The following is a 13318-nucleotide window of genomic DNA, read 5'->3' as shown; positions in this document are numbered from 1 at the left end:
TGGTAAATTTGGCCATCTTTGCTCAAGTGCCACTCTAGGTAATTGCCTAGTTCACCTATATGAACGGCCCTATATTTTACTGTTCATTTCATTGTACTACTCATATCAGAACACCTCTGTAGCTTTTTCCTGGTAAAATATCCATGACATATAGCCTTGAGTGTAGTTTAATATCTCTTACCAAAATCATTCAGTGATTGTAGGTAGGTATAGTTATCACTGATGATACCAAACATTAATTACAAAAATGACTAGGATACAACCTTAGCAACCAAATGGATAAAAGGAAATAAATCATGAAGGAGGAGTACAAAAGTTTGAAAGACTGTCTTCAAAATATATCACACTGACAAACATCAGAAATACTGTATCATAAGAAAATACTCTGACCAGTGCAACATGAGCTTTAATGCAGCTGCACATTCTTCATATGAGTCAAGCCTTAAATGGAGTTAGCCCACTACACATCACAACTGTTTGCCAAACAACAAATGGTAAAAATCAGGAAGTTCAAATCACCTCTAGTTTAGTGCATGTAAAGAATTATTCATTTGGCAGTGCAGCAGTGTCCCAGTATGCCCCCACAGCCTTGGGCCTTTAGTTTGTGGAATATCTGTGTTTAACCACAGTTGACTGCGGTTTCCAAAGTCATCATATAACCACTCTTAAACAGCTAGTCTCTGCTTGGTAAATAAAAATAAGTTGTATTTTATAATCTGAAGCTTGTGGGCTTTCTGCTTTAATGACACTAAATGTGTTATTTTTATTCAAATTAATCCGTTCAATTAGGCAGTTTAGTATATGCCCAGCAAAACGACCACAAGCAGACGGTAGAACTTGCTTATGAATCCACACGTTCTTGCAGAGCACTAGAGCTGCTAAGTAATCATCTATCCATTCATGTAATTTTTGGGTCTTAGGCAGCAAGAGCCTATCCTGGTTGTTTAAGGTCCAAGGCAGAAGCCAACTCTGGACCAAGGTTATTATAGTTTTGCCTTTTTATATTAGTTTTTATTTCTATATTTTTTCTTACCTTACTTGGAAATTCAGCTTAGTTTTAGTTTTCCTTCATCATGTATTTTTAGTTTTAGTTTAGTTTTTATTTCACAAAGACATTTCTATTTTATTTTTATATCTATTAGTTTCAGCTTTAGTTTTAGTAATTATGGCATGGAGCTCCAACAGAGTTTAGTTTTATGTCACAATCAGACAGAACTGTACACTTAACAGATTTGGATAAGAGTTTAATGTTAGTGGAAGCTTACTAAACTATGTGGTTTATTATTTGATTTTGTTTTTGTCTGAGAAAAACAAGCAGAATCAAAACTAGACACTGAATACGAACAATTTTATATTTTTTAAATATTTTCTGATGAAAATCATGGGGGTTTAGGAAGAACAGGGCCCTTCAACTTGAATCAGTGTGCAGACCACATCTATCTGTATTTAGGGAAACAAAGAAAAACAAGCATGTAGTGTGAAGGTTAGGGGCAGTGAGACTTGAATAGACCACCATAAAGGACAGTAAACCCATAATGAGCAGAGCAAGAGGAGGTAATTGGAGTACGGACAGGCATAAAATGACAGAGACATATTATCTAAACCTGTTTATTCAGAGGAGGATCACAGGAACCCTGGAGCCAACCCAAGCAGGTTTGGATGTACGGCAGGAAAAATCCCTGGTATGCAATATGTATGATAAGGCTGATGTTAAGAACAAAAAGAATATGATGTTTCAACTAATTATTCTGAGAGAGAGAGAAAAACATTGAAAAAAGGGAGACAAATATTTTAAAATACAATTCTGCTAATGGATTACTTTCACAATATCAGGTATTTTGAGTTGTGAATATGAACTAAAAAAAAGATAAATTAATAAATATATAATAAATACAAAAACCCATTAGTATGTTTAGTTTTTCATCACTTGGCAGACTCTCTTCGCCTACCTACATTTGTTTGTATCGCTTTATTGTTAAACGATGTTTTTAAAGCAAAAGTGATTGGTCAGCAACAATATGCTGATCTTATATGATGACCTAGTCAGTCTCTCGAGCAGTGCCGTTTAATTTTCAAAAACCGGGAGTGGTCTCCCCTCGACTTTCTTGTATACTCAGATATGGGGATGGATATTTGAGGTGTAAACAGCAAGACGATTATATTTTTATATTATGTATATTAAGGAACCATCAACAACAAATCAAATCAAATTAATAATATATTGAACAATTATTATAAAAGTTGAATAAATTGGACTCTGCAGCTGCATGAATAAAAAAAAAATTGAGTATGTGTTCAGGTAAAGTACCACTTCCGGGTAATGGATTTGGCCCAAACGTTAATACAGATCTACAACTGTGGTGTAACAACCACATGCCGAATTTCCTTCATCTATCTAGTTGCATTTTTGAGTTAATGTGTTTACACATGCGCGCGCGCGCACACACACAATTCCAAAACACTGTATTTTTGGACTCTGGGAGGTCTATAACTTCAAGATTAATCAAATATCGAGGTTGAATTTTTTCATGATTACTATATTCTCTATACTTATATGAGAAAGTAAAAAACGATTTCTCCTGTGCAAAGTGGCAGGTGAATTGCTGGCAACAAAAAGCAGTCACCTGAGAAATAAACTGAAACATTATTCACTTGTGATTTTTCTGTCCATATGGTAAACGTTTTGTTCGCCGGCACATTCTGATTTCAGCCGTTTGAATTATACCTTGATATACAATAGGAGCAAAGAATGGCGCTTGCTATTCCACACGCTTTATGCACCCGCATTCAGCTTGATCTGTCACCGCAAATTCTGTGTGAACACCCGCCCTCCGTCACCAGCAGCCGTTCACTGGATGAATATGTGCGGGCGGCTCGTGATGAATGACTTTATGTTTTAGAGTTAAAACTTATAAGGGTTAAAGACTAACGACAAGAATATTCATTCAAAAATGAAAACTAAAAATATTTTAGTAAATTATTATTTTATTTCAGTTAGTCTTTCCAGGTACAGTACTTTAATAGTTTTGTTTAGTTTTTCATTTCAGTTTTGTTAATTATTTTATTTCAGTTTATGATAATGTTTTTTTAATAATAGTTTCAGTTTTGATTGTTGTTTTTGTTAACTATAATAACCTTGCTCAGGACATGCACAAGTTCATCATTGATCTCACTTATGAACACATTCACACCTCATAACATCAGACCAATTTATGGTATCCATTTAACCTAACATTCACATCTTTAAGATGCGGGAAGAAATATACCTAGAGTACTTAGAGAAAGGCCAATGCCAACACAAGTAAACTCCATACAGATACAGCACAGACTAAGTTTCAAAGCCATTCTTCCTGCAGCTGTGACTAAGCACTGTGCCACCAATCTGCGCTGACTACAGATTTTAAAAGCAAGGCAAAGCTTGTCTGATGAGAAGATTTACTGGCCCTGAGAAGCAACATTATAAGATGACCAGAGAAACTTGAGCACAAAGACCAATCTGGTGCATCACATTTTCTGGACGTATATATGGGTTTGATCTCCCTAGTAAGGCAAAGCTAGGATTTTGAATCTAATTTTATTTAACTAGAATAAATATTTGGAGAGAGAGAAAGTGTAAGAGACAAAAATATTAAATATAAGTGTTTCATACACCCAAATGTACACAAAGGTTGACTAAGAAGTTCTGAGTCTGAGTTGTTTGGAGAAGGTTGATGAAGCACATCAAGCCCACATAGAAGTGGCAAAAAATGATGAGGAAGAAGAAGAAGAAGTGAAACCATAGAAGTGTGATTTTTCAGCATAATCCCCATGAACACTAATAAACTTGTCAGAAAGATAACAAAACTTTTCTACAGTATTCCACTCAAATATTTTATGTCTAACCACTCCTGTTTAACTCACTAAATGTTTTCATCATTGGTATAGCAGCATGGGGTTAGGAAAGAGTTATAGTAGCAAAGGGCCAGGTCTGGATAATTGAGTGGAATTTGCATCTCTTGCCCTCGAAAATTTTACAGAGCTTTTTCTTAACCGGTGCAGTTTAAGTGGAACTATTGTTGTCATACAGAAAGGAGAGTTGACAGCTTTCCTTTCTGTTTTTTCTGCCAAATGCCAATGGAAAATAAGCATAACACTAAACTGGTTATGTGAGCCTTTTTGAGGCATGCCACAAGTATGGAGTACATTCACTACATAATATAAAATTGTACACGTTACTTTGCCAACACTGGCCTGAACTGTGTATTTCTTTAGTGATGGATAACCAAAACACATTTGTTGTTTCAATTGTTGTTTTGGATTATAGCGACATATTGAAGTTTCATCACCAGGTACAAAATGCTTTCAAATTAGCAGAATCCATTAGCTTGATATCCTGCATGAATCTTTGGATGTAGTGATGTTTTATTCCTGCAGTCAACATGCAACCTGCACAGACCTTGCTCATACATAATTGTTCATGAAGAGCAGATTAAACTAATCCATAACTAGTCCCTACATTGTCTGCTATTATTCATTCTGATTTACTCCAATGTCACAACATTTTGTTCTTTTATCAATGTCAAAATTTTTGTAAGATTGCAAAGAATTACAGAATTCTGTCACCCATTTCTTGACTGTGGCATATGGTCCTGGGTGAAAATGAATTGTCAAAGGGATATTGTTCCCTAGCATTAGAAGTTCAGAGATAGAGCAATATTGTTTTGCAGTCTTAAGATTACATTTTTACTCAGAGACAGTAATAAGGCTTTAAGCCAATGGCCACATCCCTTTTTATATTTTACTAATAAAATATTATTTAAGCCCTGGTGAACATTGTTATATTAACACACACTTAAGTCACCCATTCAATATGCCAATATTTACTAGTATGGAAGATTTCTTATTTATAGTCCAACTAAACAGAAAGGCTGTCTTGCCACAACTCTTTATTTGATCTTTATATGAAAATCTGTAGAGAAATGTGATGTGTGGGTCCATTAGAGCTTATCTTTTAAGAGTCATTTTAGAAATTGTGCACTCATTTGATACATTATTATATACTTCTTTCTTGGAGTGGAGCTTCAATGTAGAAAACCTGGGAATACCAGCATTTGCAGTATTAATCATGCTTCATTTTTTCTGATATTAATACCTTGTGATTCCACCTTATTTTCATGTTGTAACTTATAATACATAGAGATACAAAGAACCACTGACTTTTATTACTAATTGCCTAGCAAGGCCAGCCTCTGGCACTGGTGGAGTAAGTAATCATTTGCTACTAATTAGCTGTTCTGAAACAGGACATCTTTATAGCTGGTTACAAACCATACTGCTTCCTCAGTCTTACTTCACCAAATTCAATTAGTCTCAACAAAGCTGCTTATTTTTCAACTTGAGGAGGGAATTTGTTTCTATTCTGATTTGCATTTTATCTTTCTCATTCTACATTTATGAGCGTTACAGTCTTTTAATTTGTCACAGCTATGTAAATGTTTGTTGATTTTGGTTGTGTTCAATTAATATAATTAATGGAATACATTATTTAGTTTTACCAACGGTGACTTTTTTTCTCCCCTGAGACTGATCATAGTTCACAGGTTGATTTTTTTTTTTGTTTTTGCTCTTGTTTTATTTTAGGAGCTTAGAGAATGCATTAACTAGGAGATGCAATTCCATCACCATGTGTTATCTGTCGCCTTACCATGGCATTCTAAATATTTTCACAATATTAATTTAGAATCAGTAACATCTTGGGCACTCTGTGGGGCCAGGTATAGATATGAATGGCTATTTTTTAACATCATGTCATACAACCAGAGCACTAAGACTGTCATTCTGGGTCACCTAGTAGAGCCACAGTTCAGGTTAAATATTGCTGGGTTAAAGAATGGAAAGACATTGGCGATGTTAGAGCTTCATTTGTTATATTTAAAGGTTTTTCTTGGTTTGCAGGTTAATACTAATACTAAACTACTAGTAGTACTAGTATTACTACTATTATCTAAAATAGATAAGGTTAAAATGTGAAAATAGACACAACTTTATTGTTTAGACATTGTTTGGACTCCTTCCATTCCTTACATGGTGTATCTGAGGTGCAGGTTTTGAAAGAAAACAAGACAACATTTATGCTTTTCAACCTCTGAACTATTATATTTAAATACTTGAATGGTACCAAGACATGGAATCATGACAAGAGCCAGAATGCAGCAGTCTCTGCATTGTCTTGCCTGAAGAAGGGGCCTGAGTTGCCTCGAAAGCTTGCATATTGTAATCTTTTTAGTTAGCCAATAAAAGGTGTCATTTTGCTTGGCTTTTCACTGGCCAACACGGTACAACACCCTAGTACAGCAGTAATTTGGGTAATTGTATGCTTTTTAACTAGTATGCAGTGCCTACAAGAATTGCTTCCGTTTTATAGTAGTTTAGCTGGAGATAGTTTCCACTCATCCAGTCTTGTGTGTCTTTTAAGCACTGGGTAGCTCAAGATACATATTTTACATTTGCTTTTAGACATGTGTGTCATAAACACAGACTGATAAAAGACATTCAGCAGGATTCAACCCGCAGCAAAGCCCCAAGCCACCTTAGAAAATAAAACTGACTTTAGTCCAATTTGTATAGTTTCTTTGTTCTATAAATGGAAAAATGTTTGGCTGAAAAATTTGAGAACCCTGAATCTGCGGTCATTGTTGACAACCATTACTAATGCAATCTCTGTGTTGTATGATGCATGGAAACCAGCATTGTAGACTTTAATTCTTTAGAACTTAAGGTGGGCTTTCACCCCTTACAGCGACTATCTTAAAAATTTTAGAAGGAGGCTGTAAATGGGATGATAATTAAACCTAAATGTAAGGCTAAGGTTTTTCTGTGGCAATAAGGGTTTGTTTTTTTAATATAAATTTTTATTTTCAAAAAGCAGAGTATTACAACGGCATACTACTCAATCAAGCAAATAATAACAACCTAAAAGATACGAACATTTTCTTCAAAACCAATACAGAGAAAACAAATGAACAATAAAAATGCAACAAGAAAAAAAAATGAATAACAAGATTTAACCCGACAACTAACTTTTTAAATAAAACAGAACAATTAATAGCAATATAGTCAATTACAAGCCCAACATGCTTATCCTAAAATAATATTAATGAGTTATTGCTATGTTTTTAAAAAGTTTTTTTAACATTCTTCTATGAGAGAATTAGATTTTTTTTTTGTAATTTAAGATAATGTAAAATGTTGCTTGCCCCCTGAGCTATAGTGGGTGTGTCAGGATTCTTTTAGTTGAGCAAGATAAGCTTGCATACTACGTAGAAGTGTGGTATAGGCGATTACAATCAGTTTATACCTATGCACTTTAATGCCATCCAGGAGTACAGCAAACATCACCGTGGCTGATTGCCACTCCTTTTCTGAGGAGCTAACTGAAATGCCCTTTTTCAACAATAAACGGTTTTGAAGCAGCAAACCCAGTGATGTAATTACTTAATTAGAAGTCAGCTATGGAAATAATAGTGGTAATGGAGTAACATCTTGTTACAATGCAAGTTATCAGTAGAGGTTTAAGAATAGAATATATTTCAGTATTGCAAGAATCAGTCCGAAAACCAATGCGAATGACCTTAGACTGAGTGACCTCAGTAAAGTGTCTTGAAAGTGACACATCAAGGTTGATTGTTTCAGTTTTGTATCAGGCAAGAACATAAATGAACTGAGCAATAACTGAATGCAGTCAAATATTTTATGTATTTTATTTTGAAAAATACATTCTTGTGGGATTTTATATTAGTGAATAATACCTGAACCTCACCACTAGTCTCTTAGCCACCTTACATGCAATAAATTAAGCTTTCAGTACAAATAATCTCTTCTTTATCTCCCACCATCCAACAATTCTGTGTTGGCCGTATATGAATGAATGTGGGTGTGTGAATGAGTGTGCTTTGCAATAGTCTGGCATTCCATCCATATTTGGTTACTGCTTACTGGACGCAGCTCCTATTTTTTTTAAAACAGAAACTGTACATATAAATAAACCTGAAGATGTAGCAAGAAGTATATAGTAGGGGAGAAATACAGTGAGATTGATTGGGTATGCTTAGTATAAGCAGGGTATTTTAAGATAAACTTCCACCATAGATCTAGAGGTGTAAGGAAAAGACTCAGTGCAGGTCAAAACGTAGAAATGTGTAGTTAAGAGACAACAGTGCTGCATCACTAGTAGGTTGTTCTAATAGTATGATTCTTTATCATAATACAATTGTAATTCTAAGTATGTATAGATAAACACTAGTAGAAATACCAACTGACTGTTAATAACTGTAAGAAAAAAATAACAGCTGCATTATTTAATACTCTGATTTGGAATCATGTGTATGTTGTAGCAAGTCAGTGACTTAAACATGTGATTAATTGGTGGTACTCTCACTTTCCAGGGGTCAATACTGGTCAGCATTAATGCATACTTTCATTTCTTACTTGTGCATATTACAAGAGCCAATACTTTCCTTCCATAGCCTTCTAACAATATTTGCTTTCTGCTCATTTACAATCTGCTAAATTATTTGTGCCTTTTGTTGACAATGACACCCACTGTGTGCATTAGGTGCTGGTGTCGGCAGCAGCAACTCAGAGCTGGGTAAAGTGAATTCAAGCAGAAAAAATTAACAAGTGAAATATGAAGAAAACGTCAGATTTACCACTTCTATGGTGCCAGTCGCATATTTACTAGTGCCAATATGGGTAATTATTTTTACAATTACAACTTTAGATGTTTGTAAAGGTCTGACTCTTAAATAATTTTAAAAAACACATGAAGCTTTCAATATGTAAGCTGTTATTTTGGAAAGAAAATTTGTTTTTACTTAGAGTTTGTCAAACTTGAGTGAAGCACACTTCTGATATTCCGTTAATCTTGAACAAAATAATCATAATCTTAAAAATCAAATAATCATAAATATATTGAATCACAATGTCTCTATGGAGTTCACATGTTCTTTTTTTTGTCTACGCGGGTTTCATCTTCATGGTCTGGTTTTGTCTCCAATAATAAAGATTTGCATGGTTGTTTAATTACCAGCTTTAAATTGAATTGATATGAGCACATAGAGTAGGTGGGTGTAAGTATGCCTTGTGATGGACTACTGACCCATTCAGTGCTGATTTCTGCCTTGACCCCAATGCAGTTAGGGTTTGACAATGCTGTAGCAGGTTACAAAATTGATGAACAAAAAATTTATTTGGCTGGCCAGTAATTCCAAAAGTAGTCAAAAGTGGAATCCTTCAGGGATTTGTGGTAGGACAATTAATATTTATAATTTACATTGACACGCAGGGATTTCTAGCAAAGACAGTTTGTCGCCCTCTACCCCAGATGTCGACTTTTGTCAACATCTGCCCCAAAAGAGTTAAAGTGATGCTACTAGTACAGCATACTATAGCGTAGACAATTGCACTGTCCGTCACAGAGTTGTAGATTATGTAAAGAGTTTCACTACCCACATTAAAGGAACAGTTTCCTAAAAAAGGAGTCTGCTCTGCCCTTTCTTATATAGTTTCTCTGTGCTACAAAACCACTCCAGCCTGCCATTGATGTGGACCCCCAAGTACCTGCATCAGTGCACCACCTCCACTTCCACTCCCTGAACAGTGACCTAGAGTAACATAGATGCTATATGGTGTGGTGGGAGTCAATAACCAGTTTCTTGATTTGGCAGATGTTGAGTTTCAGACAATTCTTTCTGACTCCTAAACTCTGTTTCATCAGCTTGAGTGTAACTAATTAATAATTGTGCTACAGTATATCAAAAATAATGTGTTCTGGGGAACATTGTTCACAAGGCAAAGCTAGCCCAGCTTGCCCAGACATTTTCTGAAAACTTCAAAGCATCAGTAACAATATAAGATCAGCTCATTTTTCCATGCCAGAGCACACACAAGTCAATGTGCGGCCTCTTTGACTTACTCGCAAGTGTTAGATGACAGAGAATCAAGATGATGCATGCTGAAGTAACCACTCCTGGTGTACGAAACCCTAACATAGTCAGAGTGTACACAAACACCACTTGAAAGCCTGACAATTAGAGACTTTGTTCAAATCAGAGTTCAAGGAAACACTCTGCCCTGATATTGTTGCACAGGCCTCTCATTTATGCAGAATTCCTGTGGTGGACTGACAATCAGCCCAGGTCTGTTTATTTCCATGATGCCAGGATCACATCTGGCCCCTGCAGCCCTGAAGTTCATTAAGTGGTTTTGCCTGGCATGCAAGCTGTTGACTCTCTTAAATTTGTCATATAATTGCATTGTGGGTTTGGGTCTGCCAGACCTGCTCCTGTCAGAGTTTCCTTCAGTTTCAAAGTTCCTTTCGATGGTGCAGAAATCTGTACTCACTGACACCTTAGCTTTCTTTGCAATTTCTCTAAAGAAAAGACCTACACTTTTAAGAGTTATACTTACCTATCTCTCTTCTTTTATTTATTGCCCATTTCTTGCCATTATGGTAGCAATGTACACTGCAATATTGTCCAAATAATGCTACAGATGGTATAGAAATACAGTTTGTTCCAACATTACTTTTATATAGGGAGGGTTTATAAGTAATCAGCAAAGGTTGGGGCACCTGTAGAAATTGTTAACATGAACTTAAAAGGCCTAATTGATTTCTTTTTCCACAGAAAACCGGTAAGTTTATAACTCATTACTCGTTCCCAGAAAAAGACTTTTTTGTGCAACTCTGAAAATTACATTATTTTTCAGTTTTTGGTAACCTAAACTTAACTTTACCTTTAAACCTCTGGCAGTTTACCACTTACCTTTGTAATATTGCAGGATATTTACTGACTTGAACTGCTTATATTTCAATAAACACTGGAAAAATGGTGTTCTAAAAGTTCTGACCAGCCGTGTACCACTGTACTAACATAAGACAACTTGTCTCTGAACTGAACTGTTCAGATCAGTTCAATGGCAGGAGAAGTTAAATGGTGAATGTAAATTGGTCCAATATTAATCTGCAAGGAAATATGCATGTGCTGGCACTATTATGGGCTTGTTTTGTTCCTGCCTTGCACTTGATGTGGTTTTGTGAGTGTGGCATTAGTTTGATCTAAATTCAAAAAGATGTTTTCACAACAGAGGCAAAGACGTACAATCACTTCACATTCCCCTAATCAACATCAGAAGTATCTAAGGCTAAGGCAATAGTTTTTACACCTGGCTGCTTGTTTTTGTTCTCTAAGAAGACTGCAGTTTTTACCCATCCATCCATTCTCAGAACCTACTTAATCTAATAATAATAATAAAATCAAGTCTGAGTATAATGCAACACCAAGTTTCACTTAGGTCCCCACAGCCATTCTGAAATCACTCTACACAATGACAACTACTATATCACATAAATTGTATTGCCACAGCCCTACATTCTAATATTGTCTGTCACATACTGTATGTTAATATGATGCCTAATATTGTGTTATTGTCCCTAATATTTAATTATTTGGCTAGATTAAATAGTTTCTGCCTTTACAACTTGAAAGTGTCTTTGGTCTGGTCTGCATTTACACTGCTAAATAGCACTACGTGTACTAAATGAACAATACTTTCTGGTTGAAATTCATTTTGCATGACACAAAAAATAATATTTAGAACAAAATACTTCATTCTTTTTGTTATTTAGTTGAAGTTGTAGAGAAGTTTTCTGTCTGTTCTAAAATTTTGCAATACATACTATTCAGGAAAGATATTGACTTGCAGTTTTAATCCTTAGCACAAATCTTTGTAAAATAACGTAACTCCTCAAATCCAAGTGAATTTTCCAGCAACTCACTTTTAAAGTGCATCTCCTAGACCAATATTTGTTTAACTGTGTTCTAGAGAACCCTAGGCCCTCTGCAAAACCTAATAGCATTTCCATGAAACATCAATCACAATACTTTGTATCAGCTGTAGCTACTGGAAAAATTAGCAACGATAAACAAATAAGCAAAATTTGACGCAACACTGATCTAAGCTGACTCAAACCAGAAAGCAGAGGTCCTGCTGTTTGTCATGATAGTTACTAAATGTGTCTGTTGTTAACTAAACTTTATTTATTTAGCCAATATGAGTAAAGAACTCATTGTAGATGGTAGATTTATTTTTTATTATTACTATATGAGGTTGTTTGCTGGTTTTCACAAGAATTTGTGATGACAGCATAACTATTTATATTCTTAACAAAAAAAAAAAAAACCTGTGACTATGTGCAGTTCTTTAGATACAGATTGGATCCTCAAATTACATTACCTTGCAAAACATATTTCAACTTCTGAAAAAATTTGTTATCACTTCAGGAAACAAATCAATATTTGACAGTTCTAATTAAAAAAGAATGACCAAATAAGACAATTAAACTCTAGATACAAAGAATTGAAAATAATTTCTTTGATAACTTCAAAACTCACCAAACAAACAAGGCAGAAAAGAAACAAAGATTACATTTATATCTAACTAAAACATACTGTGATCAATCACTTACAAAATGTCATTAGTTAAATTTGAAGACTATTTTTCTCAAGAGAAGTGTTGTCTTTTTGGCGGATAAAAATGATCTAACAATGAATGAGAAAGATATACTCATCCTCAGACATTTTGTTAAAAAAGTTGAAGGCTAGATTACAACTTCATAGGTAAAAAAAATAATAAGTGTCGAGTTTTAAGTCAATAAGCATTTAAGATTCAACTAAAGATTGCTTCTAAAGCTTATCTGAAGTAGATTATCAACTCTCATTGAATTAAAAACAAAATATCAAAACATAATACTGTAAATCCTGAATGACACCAACATTAAAGGTACCGTTAACAAACTTTACACCATATATTGATGATTTGTGTCATACAATGCCAGCACATCCTTTTCATTTACATTTCATGCCTGAAATAGTTTTTATTATTTCATCTTTTATAAAAAAAAATGCTGTATATGCACATCTTAATTTAAATATTTTTCACATAAATTATATTTTTGTAAGTTCGTTTTTATCTTTTTTTAAATTTTCATATGTTTTTTGCAATCAAAATTGGTTTGTTTAGGGCTCCACAGTCCCAAAATATTTAAGAAGCACTGTCCTAGGACATGCTTTGCTTTCGGCTGAAGTGGAGCACCAGAGCACTTTAGAATATCTGAGAGCTCACATCTGCTCAGTTTGAGTTGATATTGACGCCCTCTGGTGGTGATCATGAAATACATCCAACAATCTGAGAAGACTTTTAGAAGTTCCAGAAAGTTGATTCTGTTCATCTGGACAGAATCAACTTTCTAGAATTTCCTTACTTGGATTATTGAGCATGC

The 13318-nt window shown here is 34.7% G+C and overlaps 1 protein-coding gene across 7 annotated transcripts in view; it reads left to right on the top strand.

Annotated features, from left to right (window-relative positions):
* Positions 1–13318, top strand: part of LOC120539587 (C-terminal-binding protein 2) — a 391023-nt gene that overhangs the window by 191496 nt on the left and 186209 nt on the right. Inside the window, exon 1 of one of the 7 annotated variants that reach the window (XM_039769826.1) lies at positions 8639–8730. The exons of the other annotated variants lie outside the window; for them this stretch is intronic. The gene's annotated coding sequence lies outside the window, so the exon portion shown is untranslated. Of the gene's footprint in view, positions 1–8638; positions 8731–13318 lie in introns of those variants that run through there. 7 annotated transcript variants of the gene reach the window in all.

This window comes from Polypterus senegalus, chromosome 1 (assembly GCF_016835505.1).
Source record: "Polypterus senegalus isolate Bchr_013 chromosome 1, ASM1683550v1, whole genome shotgun sequence".
In the NCBI taxonomy this organism is placed as follows: Eukaryota; Metazoa; Chordata; class Cladistia; order Polypteriformes; family Polypteridae; genus Polypterus; species Polypterus senegalus.
This window is presented reverse-complemented; position numbering and strand designations above follow the sequence as displayed.